The sequence below is a fragment of the Calonectris borealis genome, chromosome 25, assembly GCF_964195595.1.
Source record: "Calonectris borealis chromosome 25, bCalBor7.hap1.2, whole genome shotgun sequence".
Classification (NCBI taxonomy): domain Eukaryota; kingdom Metazoa; phylum Chordata; class Aves; order Procellariiformes; family Procellariidae; genus Calonectris; species Calonectris borealis.
The window spans coordinates 13,514-38,144 of NC_134336.1; the positions used below are offsets into that span (position 1 = coordinate 13,514).

The following is a 24,631-nucleotide window of genomic DNA, read 5'->3' on the forward strand; positions in this document are numbered from 1 at the left end:
TAAAGCTATGCTTCCCCTGTCTTTAATATTGCTACACTCCCAGGCAGCACAGCTTCAACCCTAACACACAGACAGAGACCACACGCAGACGCCACAAACAATGTGACCATGAGACACGAGAAAACCACAAGCGAGAATGACTCCCGCAGGGAAAACGCCTCCAGCACAGAAGCCCTACAGTGCCACAATGGCACAAATGCTCTATAGCACCCCTGGGAAAGAGAGGCAACCGCCACGGCCCGTGAGAGAAAACTACCATCAAACCCAGAATGATGGATGCGTGAGAAGCCAGGCTTTAGGACCGTTAAGGACACAGGGGTGAAACCCCTAAAGGCAACTGTGGAAACAGAACTCCTGAGAGCAGAGCTGCTGGCACCGCCTGGCTCGCCACCGCAAGAGATGACCCCTCAGAAACATCTATGATGCAACGCTTACCAGGCATGTCCGTGCTTGAAGCTACAATAGCAAGCTAAGAAGGGCTCAACAGGCACTATGCTGATGAGACAATGCATTTGAGACCATCAGGAGGGCTACTGAGGTGCCTGCTGATCATGAAGAGCTATGGAGACCTCAAGACCTGAGAAAGCTATTGTAGAAGACACAGAAGAGAGTCTACAGAAACTACACAACACCACAGACACAGGCTGGAACTGCCGAGCCCGGCACACGCTAGCATCATGCTAAAGAATAACCCACTCCCTTTACACCTTCCCAAAAGGGACTGTTCCTGGACAGTCCTCTCCCCTACTCTAACTTCATAACACATTCCTGCAATTCCCAACCTTGTTCCCTCCCCAGCCCTGGTCCCTCAACTTAGTTTTCAGAAGGCCAGGGATCTGAATCCATCCTAAAAAACAAAAAACCACAAAACCCAAAACACTAACTGGGATGTTGCTGCACTCACCCAGTTCCTCTTTATCTGCAAAAAAAAAAAAACACTACACTCACACCAAAAAAAAAAAACCAAACCACAAAACAGTGCTGGTATTCAGCATCACACTAGCCTCCTCAAAAGCACCATAGTGCTCTCCACACTGATTCCAAAGTCAGATGCTGCAACTGTCACTTGTGGCACCCAAGATGTCAAGAGACACAAAGTTACCATTGCGCTTGGGAGAAATCACCAGCCCCACGCTCCTCCTCTCTACTACCCCAGCTCACCTCAAATGCTCATCCAATTCCAAAGGCAGCCAGCACAGCTCCCGCAAAACCAAAAGGTAAATGGTTAACCAAGATGCCATTTAATACTTAGCTATTAAATGGAGACCCAGCCAACAACCTCCTCACCTTCCCGGACCGCTCCTCAGTGGGCAGCTACACCCCTCTGAGGCTACCTGCAGCGTGTGGAAAAACCCAAGCTAAAAGCACAGTCTGCCTGCAGCAATTCTCATCTCCCCCTCTTTTACCTTGGCTTTTACCTGCACACCCAGCCTCTGTCATTTGGGGCTGCTGCGTTGAAGCTTGCGTTCCACTTGTGAAGCCCAAACAACAGGTAATGCTTATAACTTCACTGACAATACACCACCTGAAAAATAACTGCTACTTCAGCCCACTAGTCATTGCTCACCTTGCCCAAGTCAACTCCAGTGCCCATATCCCACTTGGCTCATTGCTTTGCATCTTTGGGAAAAAAAAAACCCACAACATTATGCAGTCATATAGCCGACAAGACTCACCTTCCCTCCGACACCACAGGCTGACCCACTTTAATCACAGAATACCAAGTTGCAAGGGACCTCAAGGATTATCTGGTCCAATCTTTCTTGGCAAAAGCACGGTCTAGACAAGATGGCCCAGCACCCTGTCTGGCCAAATCTTACAAGTGTCCGATGTTGAGGAATCTGCCGCTTCCCTGGGGATATTATCCCAATGGCTGATTCTTCTTATTGTGAAAAGTTTTCCTCTTGTGTCCAATTAGAATCTCCCCAAGAGTAACTTGTACCCATTACCCCTCATCTTTTTTATGTGACTCCTTGTAAAAGGGGAGTCTCCATCATCTTTGTAACCACAATTTACCTACTGGAACATGGTGATGAGGTCTCCCCTAAGCCTTCTTTTCTCAAGGGTACACAAACACAGTTCTCTCAGCTTTTCCTCATGCGTCAGGGTTCCCAGTCTTTTGATCATCTTTGTGGCCCTTCTCTTGGCCCTCTCCAGCCTGTTCACATCTTTTTTTGTACAGTGGGGACCAACACCTAACACAGTATTCTAGGTGTGACCTGGCAAGCGCTGAGTAGAGTGGGATGACGACTTCTCTATCTCTGCTGGCAATACCCTTGTTGATGCAATCCAACATGATGTTGGCCGCCTTTGCTGCAGCAGCATGCTGTTTGCTCAGATTGAGCTTGTTCTGCACCAGGACCCCCGGGTCCCTTTGCCACAGCTGCTCCCCAGCTGGATAGATCCCAGCCTGTACTGCACTCCTGGATATGTTTTCCCAGGTGCAAGACCTAACTTTTGACTTCATTGAACTTCATAAGGTTCTCATTAGCCCATTCTTCCAGCCTATCCAGCAGGTCTTCCTGCAGAGTGGCTCTCTCCTCCAAAGTGTCCACTTCCCCACTCAGTTTGGTATCACATCAAGCTTCATCAGGGTACACTCGATCCCATCATCCACATCACTTATGAAGATATTTAACAGTGCTGGACCCAATATCAATCCCTGGGGGGACCCCACTTGCGACAGGTTGCCTGTTTGAAAAGGAGCTATTTACAACCACCCTCTGGGGGTAGCCTGTCAGCAAGTTCTCCACCCACCAAACAGCTTCTCTAGACTAACACATCAGTTTCTCTAGGAGGGGGCTGTGGGAAATCATATCAAAAGCCTTGGAGAAATCCAGGTAGACCATGTCCACCGCTCGCCCCACATCAACCAAGCAGGTTACTTTGTCATAGAAGGCGATCAGGTTTGTCATGCATGATTTACCCTTGGTGAATCCATGCTGGCTCTTCCCAATCGTGTGCTTCATTTGACTTGTGATATCACACAGGAAGATTCATTGCACAGCTTTCCCAGGGACTTAAGTATGACTGATGGGCCTACAATTTCCTGGATCCTCCTTTATGCCCTTCTTGTAGATGGGGTGACATTAGCCTTCTTCCAGTCTTCTGGGACATCACCCAATCTCCACAACTTCTCAAACATTATGGAAAGCAACCTTACCACAACCTTCTTACGGTGCTACACTTGCCTCCTCTGTCATTCTTTGGTGCGTGGCTCATTCCTATGCATCTGCAAAAACAATAATATCAAACAAGTCACTCAGTTGCAGAGCAATAGCTTAACAATTCCAGAAGTTTTCTTTCCATTTAAGAATCAATCTGCTTCAATAGACCTGATCAGCCCCTCCCACACAGCTCTGCTCCTCCCCATAAAACACCATTGAAAGAGCTGTCCACACAACCTGCTGATGGCTACTCAATCTGAGATGACTGTACAACTGTTGCCTCAACAGTGTAGGCACATCAACATATTAACCATACACTCTTATGGCTTATTCCACCTCCCCCTGACTCTACACCTCCAGGCAGGGCAGCTCCAAGCCACACACATACATACACAGATCAACCCTATACAGAACCCTACAAACAACGCGCCTCAAAGAGGAGAGAAAACTCTCGGCAAGAATGGTGACACCCAAACGGAAGACACCGTTCAGGCAAGAAGCTGCATGGGACCATGACAGTGACGTGAGGAGGCTCTGTGGCAACCCCAGAAAAAGAGTAGAACATCATGCCCCGTGACAAAAAGATACTCTCAAAACTGAGAGGATGGATGCACAAGAAGCCTGGCCTCAAGACCTAAGAACATAAGGATGCAGGGAAACAATCCCAGTCCGTGAAAATGGTCGGCTAGAGAGCAGAGCTGCTCCTGCAGCCAAGAAGGATGCCGCAAGAGATGACCATCTGGAGTTCCGAGACGCAGGACCGATCCACACTTTAAGCTTGTAACACAAAAGAAGCAGCGTCCAATGGGTGCTACACCGATGAGTACAGACAGTCGAGATCCTAGGGATGGCACCTGAGGTGCATGCTGTGCTCCTCGAGCACAAAGAAGACATCGAGATCTGAGGAAGGCCTAAGACACAGAAGACAGACCACACAAACTACACAACAGACACAGGCTGGAACTGCCCTGCCCGGCACACACTAGCATCACACTGAAGAGTAACCAGCTCCCTTTAACTGCCCAAGGGGGACTGTCCCTGGACAGCCCCCTGCCCTACACTGTCTTTAAAACCCCTTCATGCAATTGCCAACCTGGTCCCCTCCCTCCCTCGACCCATCTCCAGCACCAGTGCCTCAACTTAGCTTTGAGAGGGCCGGGAGTCTGAATCCATCCTCTACAAGAAAAACCACAATCAGCCCACTGGGTTAATCCTGCAGTCACCAGGTTCCTCTTCACCATCTCCAAAAAAAACAAACAATGCATGCACAACAGTGCCACCAGTCAGCATCACATCAGTCAACATGGGCCTTTCCCACAACATCCCCAACCTCAGACACACCGTTGCATTCCACTCAACTGCTCCACGCCGATTCCAGACTCAGACGCTGTGGCTGTCATCGCTTCTGATGCCTAGGATACCAAGAGACACAAAATTACCGTTGCACTTGTGAGAAACTCCCCGCCCCATGCTCCTCCTCTCTGCTACCCAGCTCACCTCAAACACTCATCCAATTCCAAAGGCGGCCTACTCAGCACCTGCAAGATCACACAGAGAAACACTTCACTGAGTTGCCATGTAACACTTTGCTATTAGACACCAACCCGGCCCACAACCGCCTCACCTTCCCGGACCCCTCGTCAGCATGTGGCAGCATCGCCCCTCCGAGCCTGCGTGCGGCACCTGCAGAAACCCAAGCAAAAAGGCACATGCTGAGATACTGCCCAAAACTGCAGCCTGCCCACACCGATTCGTGTCTCTCACTCCTTTACCTTGACAGCTCACCCACCCAGCCCCCATCAGCTTCGGTTGCCATGTTAAGGTTTGTGCACCACCTGTAAAACATAAACAAGGGTTGCTTAGAACTTCACCAGCAATACACCACCTGAAACATAACTGCTACTTAAGCCCACCAATCACTGCTCACCTGCCCGAGTCAGCTCCGGTGCCCATATCCCACATTGCTCCTCCCTTTGCACCTTCAAATTAAAAGAAACATAGAAATACCATAACGTAGTCATATAGCCACCAGTCACATCTTCCCTCTAATACCACCCACCAACCCACCTTTTTCTAGTGCTCCGCTCACGTCTTGACCATCACCCTGCACAGCTCGTCCTTCTGCATCTGCAAAAACAATATTGAATGATTCACCCGGATGCGGAGCAATAGCTTAACAATTCCAGAGGACTTGTTTCAATGTAGGAATACTATCTAGAATCCAACTATACATACTCTCATTAAACAAAATTTAGAAGTCAAACATTTACCCCTACACATATAAGCCTTAACACCTTTGAGACTCAATCTGCTTCACTTCCCCTTAACAGCCATTCCCACGTGGCTCAGCTCATCCCCATATAACATCATCAAAAGAGCTGTCCACAGAGCCTGCCAACAGCTACTGAGTCCTAGATGACTGTTCAGCCGTTGTCTCAACGGTCTAGGCACACCACCATATTAACCATAGACTCTTATGGCTATTCCACCTATACCTGACTCTACAACCCCGGGCAGGGCTGCTCCAAGCCACACACGTGCACAGACCAACACTACACAACACTAAACTGCATGCCTCAAAGATGAGAGAAAAATCTCAGCAAGAAGAATGAGACCCAGATGGAAGACATCATTCAGGCAAGACGACCTGCGGGACTGTGACGGTGATGTGAGGAGGCTCTGGGGCAACCCCACAGAGAGTAGAGCATCATGACCCGTGACAAGGAGTTGCTCTGAAACCTGAGAGGATGTACACACAAGAAGCCTGGCCTCAAGACCTGAGAACGTAAAGATGCAGGGAAACAATCCCAGTCCACGAAAACATATGGCTATAGAGCAGAGTTGCTCACACAGACGGGAAGGATGCCACTAAAGATGACCGTCTGGAAACTTCGAGACACAACACCGATCCACGCTTTCAGCTTGTAACGCAAGGAAAAAGCGCCCTATTGGCGCTACACCAATGAGTAGAGGCATTCAAGATCCTAGGGATGGCGCTTGAGACGTGTGCTGTGCTCCTCGAGCACAAAGAGGACATCAAGACCTGCAGAAGGCCTAAGACACAGAAGACAGACCACACAAACTACACAACAACAGACACAGGCTGGAACTGCCCTGCCCAGCACACACTAGCATCACGCTGATAAGTAACCTGCTCCCTTTAACTGCCCAAAGGAGACTGTTCCTGGACAGCCCTTTGCCCTAAGTAACTTTAAATGCACCTTCCTGCAGTTGGCAGCCTTGTCTCCTTGCCCTCTCCCCAGCCATCGTCCCTCAACTTAGCTTTGAGAGGGCCAGGGGTCTGAATCCATCCTTGACAAAAAACACATTGGCTAGCTGATATTTTCCTGCAGTCACCGGGTTCCTCTTCAGTTATCTGAAGAAAAAAAATACAAAACAGCATGCCAGCAGTAAGCATCATGACAGTGGACACCGCTCTCTTCCACAACACCCTCATCCTCACAAGAACCATGGCATTGAACTTGCCTGCTCCACGCCAATTCCAGAGTCGGACGCTGCGGCCACCATTACTTGTGGCACGTAAGATACTAAAGACACACAAGGTTAACATTGCATTTATGAGAAATCACCAGTCCCATGCTCCTCCTCTCTGCTACCCAGCTCACCTCAAACGCTCATCCAATTCCAAAGGCGGCCCGCACAGCACCTGCAAGATCACAGAGAAACACTTCACTGCGTTGCCATGCAATACTTCGCTGTTAGACGCCAACCCGGCCCACAACCGCCTCACCTTCTCAGACCCCTTCGTCAGCATGCAGCAGCGTCGCCCCTTCGAGCCTGCGTGTGGCGCCTGCAAAAACCCAAGTGAAAAAGCACATGCTGAGATACTGCCCAAAACTGCAGCCTGCCCACAGTGACTCCTATCACCCTCTCATTGACCTCGGCCACTCAGCTGTCCAGCCTCCGTCATTTTGGGTTGCCACATTGAAGCTTGCGCACCACCTGTAAAACACAAACAACAAGGGTTGCTTATAACTTCACCAGCAATACACCACCTGAAAAATAACCGCTACTTCAGCCCGCCAATCACCACTCCCCTTGGCCGAGTCAGCTCCGGTGCCCATATCCCATATTGCTCCTCCCTTTGCACCTTCAAATTAAAAAATAGAAATACCATAATGTAGTCATATAGCCACCAGTCACATCTTCCCTCTAATACCATGCACCAACCCTCCTGCTTCTAGTGCTCCGCTCGTTCCTCTGCATCTGCAAAAATGATATTGAATGAGTCACTCAGATGCAGAGCGATAGCCTAACAGTTGCAGAGGACTTCTGTCCATGTAAGCATACCATCTAGAATCCAACTATACTTCCTGCCATTAAACAAATTTTATAAATCCAACATTAAGCCGTACACATACAAGCCTTAATGCCTTTGAGATTCAATTTCCTTCACTACCCCTGAACAGCACCTCCCACATGGCTCAGCTCATCCCCATAAAACATTATCGAAAGAGCTGTCCACACAGCCTGCCAACAGCCACTGAGTCCTAGATGACCGTACAACCATTGCCTCAACAGTCTACGCATATCAGCGTATTAACCATAGACTCTTATGGCTATTCCACCTACCCCTGACTCTACACCCCCCAGGCAGGGCAGCTCCAAGCCAAACACACACACGCACAGACTGACACTACATGGAACCCTACAAAAAACACACCTCAAAGAGGAGAGAAAACTCTCAGCAAGAAGAATGACACCCAGATAGAAGACGCTGTCAGGCAAGATGACCTGTGGGACCATAACGGTGACATGAGAAGGCTCTGGGGCAACCACAGAAAACGGAGCAGAACCTCACGGCCCGTGACAAGATACTCTCAAAACTGAGAGAATGTACAAGCAAGAAGCCTGGCCTCAAGACCAAAGAGCCTAAGGATACAGGGAAGCAATCCCACTCCATGAAAACAGATGGCTAGAGAGAAGAGCTGCTCACACAGCCGGGAAGGATGCCGCAAAAGATGACCGTCTGGAAACTTCGAGACACAAGACCAATCCACGCTTTCAGCTTGTAATGCAAGAAAAGAAGTGCCTCTCGAGTGCTATGCTGATGAGTGGAGGCATTCGAGACCTTAGGGATGGCACCTGTGCCCCTCAAGCGCCAACAGCCATGAGGACATCAAGACCTGCAGAAGGCCTAAGACACAGAAGACAGACCACACAAACTACACAACAACAGACACAGGCTGGAACTGCCCTGCCCAGCATCATAGTGAAGAGTAGACAGCTCCCTTTAATGCCCAAGGGGGACTGTTCCTAGACAGCCCTTTGCTCTAAGTAACTTTAAATGCACCTCCCTAGAGTTGCCAACCTTGTCTCCTTGCCCCCTCCCCAGCCATCATCCCTCAACTTAGCTTTGAGAGGGCCAGGGGTCTGAATCCATCCTTGACAAAACAACCTTGACAAAAACACATTGGCTAGCTGATATTTTCCTGCAGTCACTGGGTTCCTCTTCAGTATCTGAAGAAAAAAAAAACACAACACACACACCAGCAGTAAGCATCATGACAGTAGACACCACACTCTTCCACAACACCCTCATTCTCACAAGAGCCGTGGCATTACACTTGCCTGCTCCACGCCAATTCCAGAGTCGAACACCATTACTTGTGGCACCTAAGATACCAAAGACACACAAGGTTAACATTGCATTTGTGAGAAATCACCAGCCCCCGGGCAGGGCTGCTCCAAGCCACACACGTGCACAGACCAACACTACACAACACTAAACTGCATGCCTCAAAGATGAGAGAAAAATCTCAGCAAGAAGAATGAGACCCAGATGGAAGACATCATTCAGGCAAGACGACCTGCGGGACTGTGACGGTGATGTGAGGAGGCTCTGGGGCAACCCCACAGAGAGTAGAGCGTCATGACAAGGAGCGACATGAGCCATGACAAGGAGTTGCTCTCAAAACTGAGAGGATGTACACACAAGAAGCCTGGCCTCAAGACCTGAGAACGTAAAGATGCAGGGAAACAATCCCAGTCCACGAAAACATATGGCTATAGAGCAGAGCTGCTCGCACAGCCGGGAAGGATGCCGCAAAAGATGACCATCCGGAAACTTTGAGACACGAGACCGATCCACGCTTTCAGCTTGTAACGCAAGGAAAAAGCGCCCTATTGGCGCTACACCAATGAGTAGAGGCATTCAAGATCCTAGGGATGGCGCTTGAGACGTGTGCTGTGCTCCTCGAGCACAAAGAGGACATCAAGACCTGCAGAAGGCCTAAGACACAGAAGACAGACCACACAAACTACACAACAACAGACACAGGCTGGAACTGCCCTGCCCAGCACACACTAGCATCACGCTGATAAGTAACCTGCTCCCTTTATCTGCCCAAGGGGGACGGTCCTGGGACAGCCCTTTGCCCTAAGTAACTTTAAATGCACCTTCCTGCAGTTGGCAGCCTTGTCTCCTTGCCCTCTCCCCAGCCATCGTCCCTCAACTTAGCTTTGAGAGGGCCAGGGGTCTGAATCCATCCTTGACAAAAAACACATTGGCTAGCTGATATTTTCCTGCAGTCACCGGGTTCCTCTTCAGTATCTGAAAAAAAAAAAACTACAAAACAGCATACCAGCAGTAAGCATCATGACAGTGGACACCACTCTCTTCCACAACACCCTCATCTTCACAAGAACCGTGGCATTGAACTTGCCTGCTCCACGCCAATTCCAGAGTCAGACGCTGCGGCCACCATTACTTGTGGCACCTAAGATATCAAGACACACAAAGTTAACATTGCATTTATGAGAAATCACCAGTCCCATGCTCCTCCTCTCTACTACCCAGCTCACCTCAAATGCTCATCCAATTCCAAAGGCGGCCCGCACGGCACCTGCAAAGCCACAGAGAAACACTTCACTGCGTTGCCATGCAATACTTCGCTGTTAGACACCAAGCCAGCCCACAACCGCCTCACCTTCTCAGGCCCTTTCGTCAGCATGTGGCAGCATCGCCCCTTCAAGCCTGCGTGCGGCACCCAAAAAACCCAAGCGAAAAAGCACATGCTGAGATACTGCCCAAAACTGCAGCCTGCCCATAGTGTTTCCTATCACCCTCTCATTGACCTTAGCCACTAGCTGTCCAGCCTCCATCATTTTGGGTTGCCCTGTTGAAGGTTGCGCACCACCTGTAAAACACAAACAACAAGGGTTGCTTACAACTTCACCAGCAATACAACACCTGAAACAGAACCGCTACTTCAGCCCACCAATCACCACCCACCTTGGCCGAGTCAGCTCGGCCCATATCCCACATAGCTCATCGCTTTGCCCCTTCAAATTGAAAAACAGAAATACCATATTGTAGTCATATAGCCAGCAGTTGCATCTTCCCTCTAATAACACCTACCACCCTCCTTCTTCCTGTGCTCCGCTTGTTCCTCTGCATCTGCAAAAACAATATTGAATGAGTCACCGGGATGCAGAGCAATAGCTTAACAATTGCAGAGGACTTCTGTCCATGTAGGAATACCATCTAGAATCCAACTATACTTCCTGCCATTAAACAAATTTTAGAAATCAAACATTAAGCTGTACACATACAAGCCTTAATGCCTTTGAGATTCAATTTCCTTCACCAACCCTACACAGCACCTCCCACATGGCTCAGCTCATCCCCATAAAACATCATCGAAAGATCTGTCCACACAGCCTGCCAACAGCCACTGAGTCCTAGATGACTGTACAACCGTTGCCTCAACGGTCTAGGCATATCAACGTATTAACCATAGACTCTTATGGCTATTCCACCTACCCCTGACTCTACACCCCCAGGCAGGGCAGCTCCAAGCCACACAGACACATGCACAGACCAACGCTACATGGAACCCTAAAAACAACGTGCCTCAAAGAGGAGAGAAAACTCTCGGCAAGAAGAATAACACCTGAATGGAAGACGCCATTTGGCAAGACAATGCATGGGACCATGACAGTGATGTGAAGAGGCTCTGTGGCAACCCCAGAAAGAGTAGGACATCATGGCACATGACAATAAGTTATTCTCTAAACAGAGAGGATGTACACACAAGAAGCCTGGCCTCAAGACCTGAGAATGTAAGGATGCAGGGAAGAAATCTCAGTCCGTGAAAACAGGCAGCTAGAGAGCAGAGCTACTCACACAGCCGGGGAAGATGCCGCAAGAGATGACCGTCCAGAAACTTCCGAGACACAAGATCAATCCACACTTTAAGCTTATAACACAAGGAAAAAGTGCCTGATTGGCGCTATGCCAACAAGTACAGGCATTCAAGATCCTAGAGATGGCGCCAGACGCATGTGCTGTGCTCCTCAAGCACAAAGAGGACATCAAGACCTGCAGAAGGCCTAAGACACAGAAGACAGACCACACAAACTACACAACGACAGACACAGGCTGGAACTGCCCTGCCCTAGCCTCATGCTGAAGAGTAACCCGCTCCTTTTAAATGCCCAAAGGGTACTGCTCCTGGACAGCCCTTTGCCCTACATAAACTTCAAATGCACCTCCCTGCACTTGCCAACCTTGTCTCCTTGCCCCCTCCCCAGCCATCGTCCCTCAACTTAGCTTTCAGAGGGCTGGGGGTCTGAATCCATCCTTGACAAAAAACACATTGGCTAGCTGATATTTTCCTGCAATCACCAGGTTCCTCTTCAGTATCTGAAGAAAAAAAAAAAAACACAACAACTACAAAACAGCATACCAGCAGTAAGCACCATGACAATAGATGCCGCTCTCTTCCACAACACCCTCATCCTCACAAGAACCATGGCATTGAACTTGCCCGCTCCACGCCAATTCCAGAGTCGGATGCTGCGGCCACCATTACTTGTGGCACGTAAGATATCAAGACACACAAAGTTAACATTGCATTTATGAGAAATCACCAGTACCATGTTCCTCCTCTCTACTGCCCAGCTCACCTCAAATGCTCATCCAATTCCAAAGACAGCCCGCACAGCACCTGCAAGATCACACAGAGAAACACTTCACTGAGTTGCCATGTAATACTTCGCTATTAGACGCCAACCCGGCCCACAACCGCCTCACCTTCTCGGACCCCTTCGTCAGCATGCAGCAGCATCGCCCCTCCGAGCCTGCGTGCGGCACCTGCAGAAACCCAAGCAAAAAGGCACATGCTGAGATACTGCCCAAAACCACAGCCTGCCCACACCAATACGTGTCTCACACTCCTTTACCTTAACAGCTCACCCACCCAGCCCCCGTCAGCTTCGGTTGCCATGTTAAGGTTTGTGCACCACCTGTAAGACCCAAACAACAAGGCTTGCTTATAACTTCACCAGCAGTACGACACCTGAAAAATAACCGCTACTTAAGCCCACCGATCACCACTCACCTTGCCCGAGTCAGCTCCACTGCCCGTATCCCACGTTACTCCTCCCTTTGCACCTTCAGATTAAAAAAATTACCATAATGTAGTCATACAGCCACCAGTCACATCGTCCCGCTAATACCATGCAACAACCCACCTTCTTACGGCGCTCCACTCGCCTCTCCTACGTCACCCTTTGGTGCGTGGCTTGTCCCTCTGCATCTGAAAAAGCAATAACGTCGAAGAAGTCACCCCGTTGCAGAGCAATAGCTTAACAATTCCAGAAGTCATCTTTCCATTTAGGAATACCATTAAGAATCCAACAATACATCCTGCCGTTAAAAAAAAAACCACACCCAAACAACCCACAACCTTTAAGGCCCAAACATATAAGCATTAACACCTTGGAGATTCAATCTGCTTTACTACCCCTGACCAGCCTCTCCCACACGGCTCTGCTCCTCCCCATTAAACACCATTGAAAGAGCTGTCCACACAACCTGCTGATGGCTACTCGATCTGAGATGACTGTGCAACCTTTGCCTCAACGGTCTACGCATATCAACGTATTAACCACCGACTCTTATGGCTATTCCACCTAGCCCTGACTCTACACCTCCAGGCAGGGCAGCTCCAAGCCAAACACACACATGCACAGACCAACACTATACAGAACCCTACAAACAACACGCCTCAAAGAGGAGAGAAAACTCTTGGCAAGAAGAGTGACACCTAAACGGAAGACGCCATCAGGCAAGAAGACCTGCAGGGCTGTGACGTGAGGATGCTCTATGGCAACACCACAGAAAGAGTAGAACGTCATGGCCCGTGGCAAGGAGTTGCTTTCAAAACTGAGAGGATGTACACACAAGCAGCCTGGCCTCAAGACTTGAGAACGTAAGGATGCGGGGAAACAATCCCAGTCTGCAAAAATGGATGTCTAGAGAGCAGAGCCGCTCACACAGCCGGGAAGGATGCTGCAAGAGATGACTATCCGGAAACTTCAAGACACAAGAACGATCCATGCTTTAAGCTTGACGCAAGAAAAAAGACTGATGGGCACTATGCCGATGAGTATGGGCGTTTGAGACCCTAGGGATAGTGGCCGAGGCACATGCTGTGCCCCTTGAGTGCAAAGAGCAATTAGGACCTTGAGACCCAGGAATGTTTAAGACACAGAAGACGGACCACACAAACTACACAACAACAGACACAGGCTGGAACTGCCCTGCCCGGCTCACGCTAGCATCATGCTGATAAGTAACCTGCTCCCTTTAACTGCCCAAGGGGGACTGTCCCTGGACAGCCCCCTGCCCTACACTATCTTTAAAACCCCTTCAGGCAATCGCCAACCCAGTCTCCGCCCTCCCTTGGTGCCATGCCGGTGCCCCAACTTAGCTTTAGGAGGGTCAGAAGTCTGAACCCATCCTCAACAAGGGAAACCACAGCCAGCCCACTGGATGAATCCAGGTTCCTCTTCATCATCTGCAAAGACAAGCCAATCCACAGGTAACTCTGCCGTCAGTCAGCAGCACATCGATCCACAGGGACCCTTCCCACAACATCCCCCACCTCAGATACGCCATGGGGATCTGCTCACCTGCTCCCCGCCAATTCCAGAGTCTGACGCTGCAGCCATTGTCGCTTCTGACGCCTAGGATACCGACAGACAAAGTTACCATTGCACTTGCCGGAAATCACCAGCCCCGCACTCCTCCCCTGTACTACCCAGCTCACCTCAAACACTCCTCCAATGCCAAAGGCAGCCCGCACAGGACCTGCAAAACTAGACCGAAACACTGTACTGAGTTGCCATATAATACTTTCCCATCAGACACCAACCCGGCCCACAACTGCCTCACCTGCAAGGACCTCTTGGCAGTGGCGGGGCCCCACGGAGCAGCGCCTGCAAAAAAAAAAAACAAGCAAAAAGGCACATGAGGAGATACGGCCCAAAACTGCAGCCCGCCCACACCAATCCCTGTCTTGCACTCCTTTACCTGGACAGCTCGCCGCCCCTGGCCTCCATCAGCTTGGGGCACCACGCCGAGGTTGGCACACCACCTGTAAGGCCCAAACAACATGGGTTGCTTATGACTTCACCAGCAATTCAACACCTGAAAAATAACCGCTACTTCAGCCCACCAATCAGTGCTCACCCACTCACCCCGCCCGAGTCAGCTCCCGTGGCCGTATCCCACATCGCTCCTTGTTTTGCACCTTCAAATTAAAAAAGGAAAAAAGAAAACAAAAACACAAAACCAAAAGTTAATCATATAGCCACCAGTCACATCTTCCCTCTAATACCACACACCAACCCACCTTCTTACAGCGATCCGCCCGCCTCTCCTCCACTGCCGGGCAGCTGGTCCCTCTGCATCTGCAAAAACAAGAGTGTCGAACTAGTCACCCGGTTGCAGAGCGATACGGGAACAAGTCCAGAGGACTCCTTTCCATTTAGGAACACCATCTAGAATCCCACTATACATCCCGCCACTAAAAAACCCACACCAACCCACAACCTTTAGGCCCCACCCATACAAGCCTTTCAGATTGAATCTACTTCACTACCCCTGAAGAGCCCCTCCCACTCACCCGGGCTCATCCCCATAAAAAACTGTTGAAAGAGTTGACCACACAACCCGCCGACAGCTACTGCATCCGAGACAGCCATACGACTTTTGCGCCCACCATCTAGGCATACCGACATACTGACCACAAACTCCTATGGCTATTCCACCTATCCCTGACTCTACGCCCCCGGGCAGGGCGGCTCCAAGCCAAACACACACAAGCACACACCGACACTGCACGGAACGCTACAAACACCGCACCTCAAAGGCGAGAGAAAACTCTCAGCGAGAAGAAGGACACCTGGACGGAAGATGCCATTGGGCAAGACGACTGTCGGGACCGTGACGGTGACATGAGGCAGCTCCACAGCAAACCCAGAGAAAGAGCAGAACATCATGGCCCGCAACGAGAAGTTACACTCAGAACTGAGAGGATGTATGCACAAGAAGCCGGCCAGTGAGACCTAAGAACTTAAGGATGCGGGGAAGAAACCCCAGTCCATGAAAAATGGACGCCTAGAGAGCAGAGCGGCTCACACAGCCGGGAGGGACGCCGCAGAAGAGGGCCTTGCGGAAACTCCTGAGAAGCCAAACAGATGTGCGCTTTAAGCTCATCATGCAAGAAAACAAGCGCCCGATAGGCGCTATGCCAATGAGTACAGGCATTCGGGACCCTAGGGATGGCACCCAGGCACGTGCCGTGCTCCTCGAGCACAAAGAGCAACGTGGGCATCAAGACCCAAGGAAGGCCTAAGACACAGAAGACAGACCACACAAATGACACAACACATACAGGCTGGAACCTGCAGGCTAACATGGCTCCGCTCGCGTCCCGTGCTGCGCCTCCGGGGTCAGCTGCCACATCAGGCGCCCGCTCAGAGAGTTGGTTCGACTCCAATGATGGTGGAACCATAATCTTTGATGCCAGATGTGTGTGCCAGATGCACACACTAGCATCACGCCCAAGAGGGGCCACCTCCCTTTACCTGTCCAAAAGGGACACTGCCCAGACAGGCCCCAGCCCTACACCATCTATAAAAACCCTTCAGGCAATCGCCAACCCCATCCCCTTGCTCCTGCAATCCCTCTCCGGCACTGGAGCCCCAACTTAGCTTTGTAGTACACCAGCAGTAAGGATCATGACTGTAGACGCCAACGTCTTGCTTAACACCCTCATTCTCAGTCATGTCATGGGGTTCCGCTTGCCCACTCCCCGCCAATTCCAGAGTCCAAGGCTGCGGCTGACATGACTTGTGGCACCTAAGATTGCGGAAGACAAAAATATCATTCTGCTTGTGAGACATCACCTGTCCTGTGCTCCTCCTCTCTACTACCCATCTCACCTCAAATCCTTATGCATTTCTAAAGGCAGCCCGCACAGCACCTACAAAACTGAAGGTGAAAGCTTCACTTAATTGCTGCAGGGTACTTCACTCTCAGACATCAACCCGGCTGACTCTCGCCTCACTTTCTGGGACCGCTTGTCAAGGTGCTGCTTCGCTCCTCTGACCCTAAGTGCATCACCTGCCAAAATCAAACTCAATGACACATGCTGAGATACTGCCCAAGACAAGAGCGCACACGCACCAATACACATCTCCCGCACCTTTACCTCAGCCAGTTGCCTGCGTTGCCTCTGCCATTTTCAGACTGCTGTATTGAGATGCGGGTACCACCTGTGGAAGTGAAACAATAAGGGCCACTTATGACTTAACTAACAATATGACATCTGACAAGTAACAGCTACTTCAGCCCACTACTCATTGCTTACTATGCCCGACTCAGCTCCAGTGCCTATATCCCACATCGCTTCACTCCTTCAGAACAAAACCAAAAAGCTAAACCACATTCTAGTTGTATAGCCACCAGTCAAATCTTGCCTCTGACACCATGGGCCAACCCACCTTCTTACAGCGCTCCGCTCTCCTCCGTCACCCCGTGGTGTGCGGCTCGTCCCTCTCCACCTGCATAAACAGTAACACTGAGTGACGCACCAGGATGCAGAGCAATAGCTTAACATTTCCAGAGATCTTGTTTCTATTTAGGAACATCATCTAGAGTCCAACTGCAGCCTGCCATTAAACAACATATACCTATCAAACAGACATGCTTTAACACCTTTGAGATTTTATCTGCTCAACTAGCACTTTAGCTGCCACTCCCAGATGGCTCCAGTCATCCCCTAGGCACCCGCAAAACACTAAGCAAATTACTGTTGTCGCCTGCTGCCAATGGCTATTTGCTCTGATACGAGCTTTACAGCCTTTACCAAAACAGTCTCAGCAAGAAAAGTGACTCTGGCCCACAGATGCCATCAGGCTACAACATGGTCAGGGCTGCAACAAACAATCTACAGCAGCCCCAGAAAATTCAGACTCTGTCACCCATCATAAAAATCTAAGGCTGCAACTTGGACAACGGATGCGCGAGAAGCCAGGCTTTAACACCTAAGAATGTAAAGACACAGGGAAGCAGTCCCAGGAAATGGATCAGGAAAAACAGACCACTCTCAAGCGCTGATGCCACCTTAAGCACCACCGCAAAAAGATGACCATCCATAAACCTGGTATACGATACACTCAAGATAGATCCACGTGTCAGACTTAAAATTCAAAAAAGAACACGATCAGCATTACTCTGATGAGCGGAGGCTTGTGAGACCCTCGGTACTGCTACCGATGTGCCCGCCATGCACATGGGACAACAGAGACATCAAGGCTTGATTAAGATATCATATGGGACACAGAAAACAGACTACAAAAACTACACAATAACGCTAAGGCTGGCATTGCCCTGCCAACACTCATGTTTTGTGCTAAGGACCCCACGCCCTCTATCTGCCCATATGTGCCCCATATCAAACTGCCTTCTCTGCTACTCTGATTTTAAACCCCCTGCCTGCCCCACCTGGGTTTCCCCCACCCAACTGACCACCCACACAAAGATACTACTGGCCTCTCAACTTGCCTTTCAGAGGGCTGGGGGTCAGAAACCATCCTTTACAGACACCACATAGGCTACCTATGATGTCCCTGCGATAACCCAGATCCTCTTCATCTGCAAACACAAAGTGCCATCGGTCACCGATGCACCAGTCAACACTGACGTCATACGCAACAACGCCCTCCTCAGAAGCGCCATAGCATTCTGCTCGCTCCCAGTCTAACACCGGATGTTATGGCCAACATCGCCCATAGTACCTAGAAAAACAGAGACACAAAGTGACCATTGTGCCTGGAAACGGTCACCCGCTCACAAACAATTCTACACCTCAAAAATAACTGCTGTTATGGTTTGGTGTTCATCGCCCACCCTGCCTGACAAGCTCAGGAGCAGACATCCGACTTCACATCTTATTTTACACCTTCAAAACAGAGCTTTAACTAGTCGCATAGTTAATGTAACTAGTAACAGCACATTCCCTCCATTGTCACGTGCTGACCTACCTTCTCATGGTGCTCTGCTTGCCTCCTCCCTTTGGTGTCCAGCTCCCTACTGTGCATCTGCAGCAACAATAAAACAAAGTCAACTGGATGCATACAAATACCGTAATGAACAGTGAACCTTCCCCATCCTTACTTCTTCGCTCTGCTAACTTTCTCAATCCATGCTTTGCGCTCCTATCTTCCAGGCTAAGTCAGCAACATCAGCATGTTCAAGGCAAAGACAAACACTAATACCTGTAAGAAGGAGACACGCTTCCCTTTTCTTTCCCCTACCCCAATGGCCACATCCCAGACTCATCCTTTCCCCCAGCAGGCTAACATGGCTCCGCTCGCGTCCCGTGCTGCGCCTCCGGGGTCAGCTGCCACATCAGGCGCCCGCTCAGAGAGTTGGTTCGACTCCAATGATGGTGGAACCATAATCTTTGATGCCAGGCCCGCCTCAGGAAAATGCAGAGAGGCACACAGCTGTTCTACACTGCTTTGCCAAAGAGAGGGACCACCACCAAAACAAACTAATAAATCCCTTTGACTGACTTACATACTCAGGCAGCACTAAGACCCCAAAAGCACAAAACCCAAACAATTGACCTCACTGCCCCCAATCACGGCCCATGACACTATCTGCTCACAAGCACTGTCACACCTTTAGAACCCTGCTCCTTTTCCCAAACATACCCTGGTCTCAAAACTTAAGAAACTCATTCTGTTTACCTGAAGAACTCCACTCCTTCCTGACAGCTCCTACCATCTATTTGCACACCTGAACCCTCCCTGTCAGCCACTCCTCAAAATCTGCTTTTCTAACCTTTGACCTGTATTCAGCAAGCATTTCTTATCCTCTGTCTTCCCACAGACTCCAGGCTCTGCTACATACCTGCAACTTAACTGAAATCATGAAGCTTATAATCTACAAGAGACCTGCCAGAAACTGCAAAGATTTGAGGAACAACAAGGTACTCTGCAGCCAATCCAGAAAGGCAAGGAGCCTAAAAGACACTATGCCTTAGGTTTCTGCTGCTTTCTTGATAAAGGCTAAAATAATGTGCACGGATACACGTAAGATACTCACTTTAAACTGTAGCACATAATCTCATCACCAGTACTACTAAAAAATCATGTAAATAACTTGCACAGGATACAGCAAAACTGGAAACCAACTAAGATACCATGTTCAATTATGTCAGAAATTTCAGGAAAAAACAACGCTCTTAAAAAAAAAACCCTACCATATTATCAAACCATATTGTTCACTCTAAGCAGGGAATGTAAATTTAATGTAATGTATAATTACTAACCTGAAAAAAAAACCAAGCTGCATACAAGCATACTTTCTACCAAATATTCTGCTGAACCTTGACTGGTCTTGAAATCCAAACCTCAAATAGACACATCTCCTTTCTTAACCACAAAACCACATTAACCCAAATAGCTTAATTTGAAACCTACAATCAATAGAACGCACAGAAAAGCACTAATCCCAAAGAAACCCAGGAGCAGAATGGGCTCCCTGATCAGAGGCTGTGGCTCATATACTCGGGGCCCCGCCCACCACCCTTCCCATAATCACCTGGGAAAGGGGAGGGGCGAATTGCCAGAAAGAATAAAGGTGGCCGGAGGAGCAGCAAAGAGTTTTCTCATCTGCTTTAAGTTTACAGAATACAAAGCACCAAACAGAGGAAGCGACCCTTATTGGAAATGACGATACCTGCTCTTTTACTGCAAGTACATGTATTGCATCAGCAATGTGACCGGGTAAGGAATGAAACTTCATTTTTCTGGGGCGTAGATAAAAAAAACAGAGATCGTACACTAAGCTACACAGGAAAGTAACTTATAAAATACAATGAAAGCATCAAAAATTATGTGTGTTAGTTTCCTATAAAAAAAAAAAGCTAAGAGGTTATATTTCATTTCCAGCAAGACCATGTACGTTACCTAATTTCTACCAGAACTATGTTCTGGATAGGACTGAATGACAAAGCATAATTAGATCCCATAAGAATCACTACTCAAAAAAATCTCTGGTGAAAAAGTAAATTATTTAGTGTAAATCACTGATAATTCAGAATCACCTCAACGGTGTCTCCAGCTGACTTCCTTAATAAAACTAGATGAGTCCCAAAGGACAGAAAACATGAAAACACCATAGAAATAAAAAAATGTATCAAAAGCTGTATGAAACAGCTTAATTATTACTTAAGTAGCTAAAACAAAAAAAAGTTGCAAAACACAACAAAAACAATCTCAGGAAATGTGTCCATCACAATAGATGAAGGCTATCACCTTCTCTGGAAAACTCTAAAAGGATATTTGAGCCGACAATACGACAATAGTCATCTTGGGGTATCAGATGCCAAACAGAAACATACTATAAAACAAAAAATAAACACGCTGCTGTGAAGCACAAAGAAGGTTTCAGCGAAGGTTTCAGCAAAGGTTCTGACAGAACAAGAGGCATTGTCGCAGGAATTAGAAAGATCTCAAAGGGTCCGGAGAGACCAAAGAAGTCTTGGGAATGCAACAAGCTCCAAAGCGAATTTAACAAATTACAGATGTTCTCAGGGGACCAGGGAACGAAGGGAGGCACGCCAAACGGGCAAGAGGACAGAAAGACCTACCAGGGTACCAGAGGCTGACTCAGGAAGGGTTTGAGGTGAAAAAAAGGGTGCAAAGTGCCCTCCCGTGCTAGAACGGTGCTCTGGGGCGTAGGGGATGTCTCATGAGAGCTCGGCAAAGGGAGCGCAAGAGTACTGACGGGGCCTGAGAGACCAAAGAAGCCTCAGAGGTAATAATGAGAAACTCTGAAGCAGATTTCAACAAAGTACAGAGGTCATCAGGGGGCTGGAAACTGAATGAAGGCATCCTAAATGGCAGAGAGTAAGATAAGAGCATTGTGAAGCGCACAAAAACAAAATCGAAAGGGAACTAAAGTGCTATGAGAGTGCTGCGGACTACAAGAAAGGACTCGGATGACATTGTTATAGAGAGTAGAGGAATTAGGAGGGAGCAGGTTAAAACAAAAAGGCTTGGAAACACAGCGAGGGCCTTGCAGTCTCAGGAGGGCATCTAGGCAAACTACAGGTGACCGAGAAAGAGGAACAGAACGAAGACACCCTCGACAGCAGAAAGATAAGTGAGCGCTGCATAGCAAAGACAGACGGGAGGCTCTGACGAAACAAGAGAGATGAAAAGGGAGATAAAATGCTATGAGGTGCCGTGGAAACCGATGAGGGTCTCAGGAGGCAGAGTGACTGTGAGGAGAGGGGTGTTGAGGGGGGCTGATGAACAAAAGAAGGCTTGGGGACGACAAAGAGAAATGCGGGTGATCATCTGAGCAGCGTACAGATGGTCCCGGGCAGCCAGGGACTAAACACAGCAATCCTAGATAGCGTATAGAAACAAACGAGAGCTCTACTGCTCAAAGCGCTACAAGATGCACATGGAGCACAAGGAAGGTCTCGGGAGGCATCGTGACTGGGAGAAAAAATGTCCTGAGCAAGCCAGAGAGATAGAAAAAGGATTAGGGACACAATGATCAAATCCAGAAGGGGTGTGAAGTGAGTAAACATGTCATCAGAGGGCCAGGGAATGAATAGAGGCATGGCTAGAAGAAAGAGAGGACAGAATGACTGGGCTGGGTCACAGATTCAGACACGGGAATTTTTCTGATGAAATGAGAGGGGTGCAAGGTCGGCTACAAAGTTAAAAGTGTGCTTTTTTTTTTAAGGGTAATCTCGAAGGCATCAGTAAGTATCGTGACGCCATTGGAGGGGTCCCGATTGGGCCAGAGAGACCAAAGAAGGCTAAGGGACACAAGAAAGAAGTCCAGAGGGGATCCGAACACAGTACAGATGTCCTCAGGAGGCCGGGAACCAAACGGAGGCACCCAAGATGGCACACAGGACGTGCTCTGAGGCACAAACAAACCCAAGAATGGGGTTTGAGGTAACTAGAGAGGATCAAAGGCCATTACAGAGCTAAAACAGAACCGTGGGACACAAAGAAGGTCTTGGGAGGCAAGGTGACTGGGACCACAGAGGAATAAAAGAGATCGAAAGGGAGGTCAGGCGTTACCAAAATGCTGTGGAGCACAAGGCAGGTCTTGGGAGGCATCCTAAATGGCATAGAGAAGAAAAAGAATGCTCTATTTTGGAAACGGAGATCTTAGTAGAGGCACAATTGTAACATGAGGAGCCCAAAGGGTGCTTATGGAGCTAAAAGTGTGCTGCAGGGAATATCTAAGACCTGGGAGGCATTGTGACAGTAGCAGAAGGCTCGAGGACATGATGATGAAGTCCAGAGGGGATTTGAACAGACTACAGATGTCCTCAGGGGACCAGGGACCAAACAGAGTATCCTAGTTAGCGCAGAGAACAATCCCACTGTTCTGGAGAAGAAAGGTGGCATCGGGAATGGTTCTCAGCGAGCGATAAGGGTGCAAAGTGCGCTACAGACCAAAAGAGGGCTCTGGATCACGAGGAAGGCCTCAGGAGGTACGATGATGGGAGAAGAAGGGTGCTGAGAGCAAAAGAGAGACAGAAGGCGGCTCTGGGACACAAAGCAAAAGCCTGAGGGAGAGTTATCTCTGAATAAGAAAGACACAAAGCCCGCTGCAGAACTAAAAGTTGGCCATGGAACACAAGGATGCTCGCAGGAAGCATCGTGACAGAAATAGAGTGGTGCTGAGGTGACCGGAGAGACTGCTCGAGGGCACAAAGGTACTCAGAAAGGGGTTTGAACAGAGTACTGACGTCACGAGGGAGATGCTGACCCATTGGAGGCGAGCGAGATGGAGGAGAGGACAAAAAGACTGCTCTGAGGAAGAGGATGACCTGAGAGATGTTCTGACAAATCGAGAGGGGTATGAATTACACTCCAGAGATAAAAGCGTGCCAAGGAGACGCTCTAAAACCTTGGGATGAACCAAGAGAAGAGAAAAAAAATAAGAGACAAAGAAAATTTAAGAAGTGACAGAGTATGTGACAAAGCAGAAAGAATTAAAAAATAGGGATAGGCAGCTTGATAAAAGTAGACATAGAAAGAAAATTTAAAAAGCAAAAGGGCACAAGGCAGAGGAGAAAAAAAATGAAAAAATGGGGACAGAAAACTAGATAAAAGTAGACATATTAAAAAATTGAAAAAAGTTATTAAAGGAGGAAAAAATAAACAGAGACGTAGGAAAAAAATAGAAAAATTGAGAGAGTACACAACAGACGAGGAAGAAACAAAAAAATAGGGACAGGAACTATATAAAAGCAGACGTAGCAAAACAATTTTTAAGAGCGACAAGATAAAAGAAATAAAGGAAAAGTTAAAAAACAAGAGCAAACTAAATCAACAAAGACACAGAAACAAAATTTAAAAACCGACGGGGTATGGCACAAACTAGAATGAAATAAAAAATAAAGACTGTGAACTGGAAAAAAGTAGATATAGAAAAAAATTTAAAAGGAACATGACACAGGACAGACAGGAAATAATAAAGAAATAAGGTTAGACATCTTGATAAATAGACAGCAAGAAAATGTTAAAAGTGACAATGTAGAAGACAGATAAGAAAAAAGCAAATAATAACGACATAAGAATACATACAAGTGACCATAGAAACAAAAATTCAAAAGTGAAGAAGTTAAGAAAAAAAAATATTAAAAAGCAAAAAAACCTAATTAGACAGAGACATAAAAAGAAAACTCTAAAAGCGACCGGGTACAGGACAGACTAGAATGAATTAAAAAAAAAAAAAGACAGCAAACTGGATAAAAATGCACAAGGAAAGAAAATTTAAAAGCAGGACAGATAGGAAACAATGAAAAATCAGAGACATCTTGATAAAAGTAGACATGGAAAAAAAATTGTAAAGCGATGGGATACAAGAAACAGGAAAAAATTACAAAATAGGGACAGAAAATGATATTAAAGTACACCTAGAAACAAAAATTCAAACCGAAAAGAACTATGAGAGTAAAAAAATTAAAATTTTTTTAGTTAACTAGATGAAAGTAGACATAGAAAGGAAATTTAAAAAGCAACATGGTTCGTGACATACAGGAAAGAATTCAGAAATAGAAACAGGAACTGGATAAAAGTAGACATAGATGATTTTA

General features: G+C 48.1%; 1 long non-coding RNA gene across 1 annotated transcript; it reads right to left on the reverse strand.

Moving 5' to 3' along the window:
* Positions 1 to 1,531: 1,531 nt before the first annotated feature.
* LOC142092898 (uncharacterized) lies at positions 1,532 to 6,836 on the reverse strand. Its single transcript, XR_012677231.1, has 5 exons — positions 6,794 to 6,836; positions 4,509 to 4,579; positions 4,308 to 4,408; positions 2,927 to 3,232; positions 1,532 to 1,620 (listed from the first exon to the last, which is right to left on the reverse strand). It is a non-coding gene; the product is annotated as an uncharacterized LOC142092898 (long non-coding RNA).
* Between the last annotated feature and the right edge of the window lie 17,795 nt (positions 6,837 to 24,631).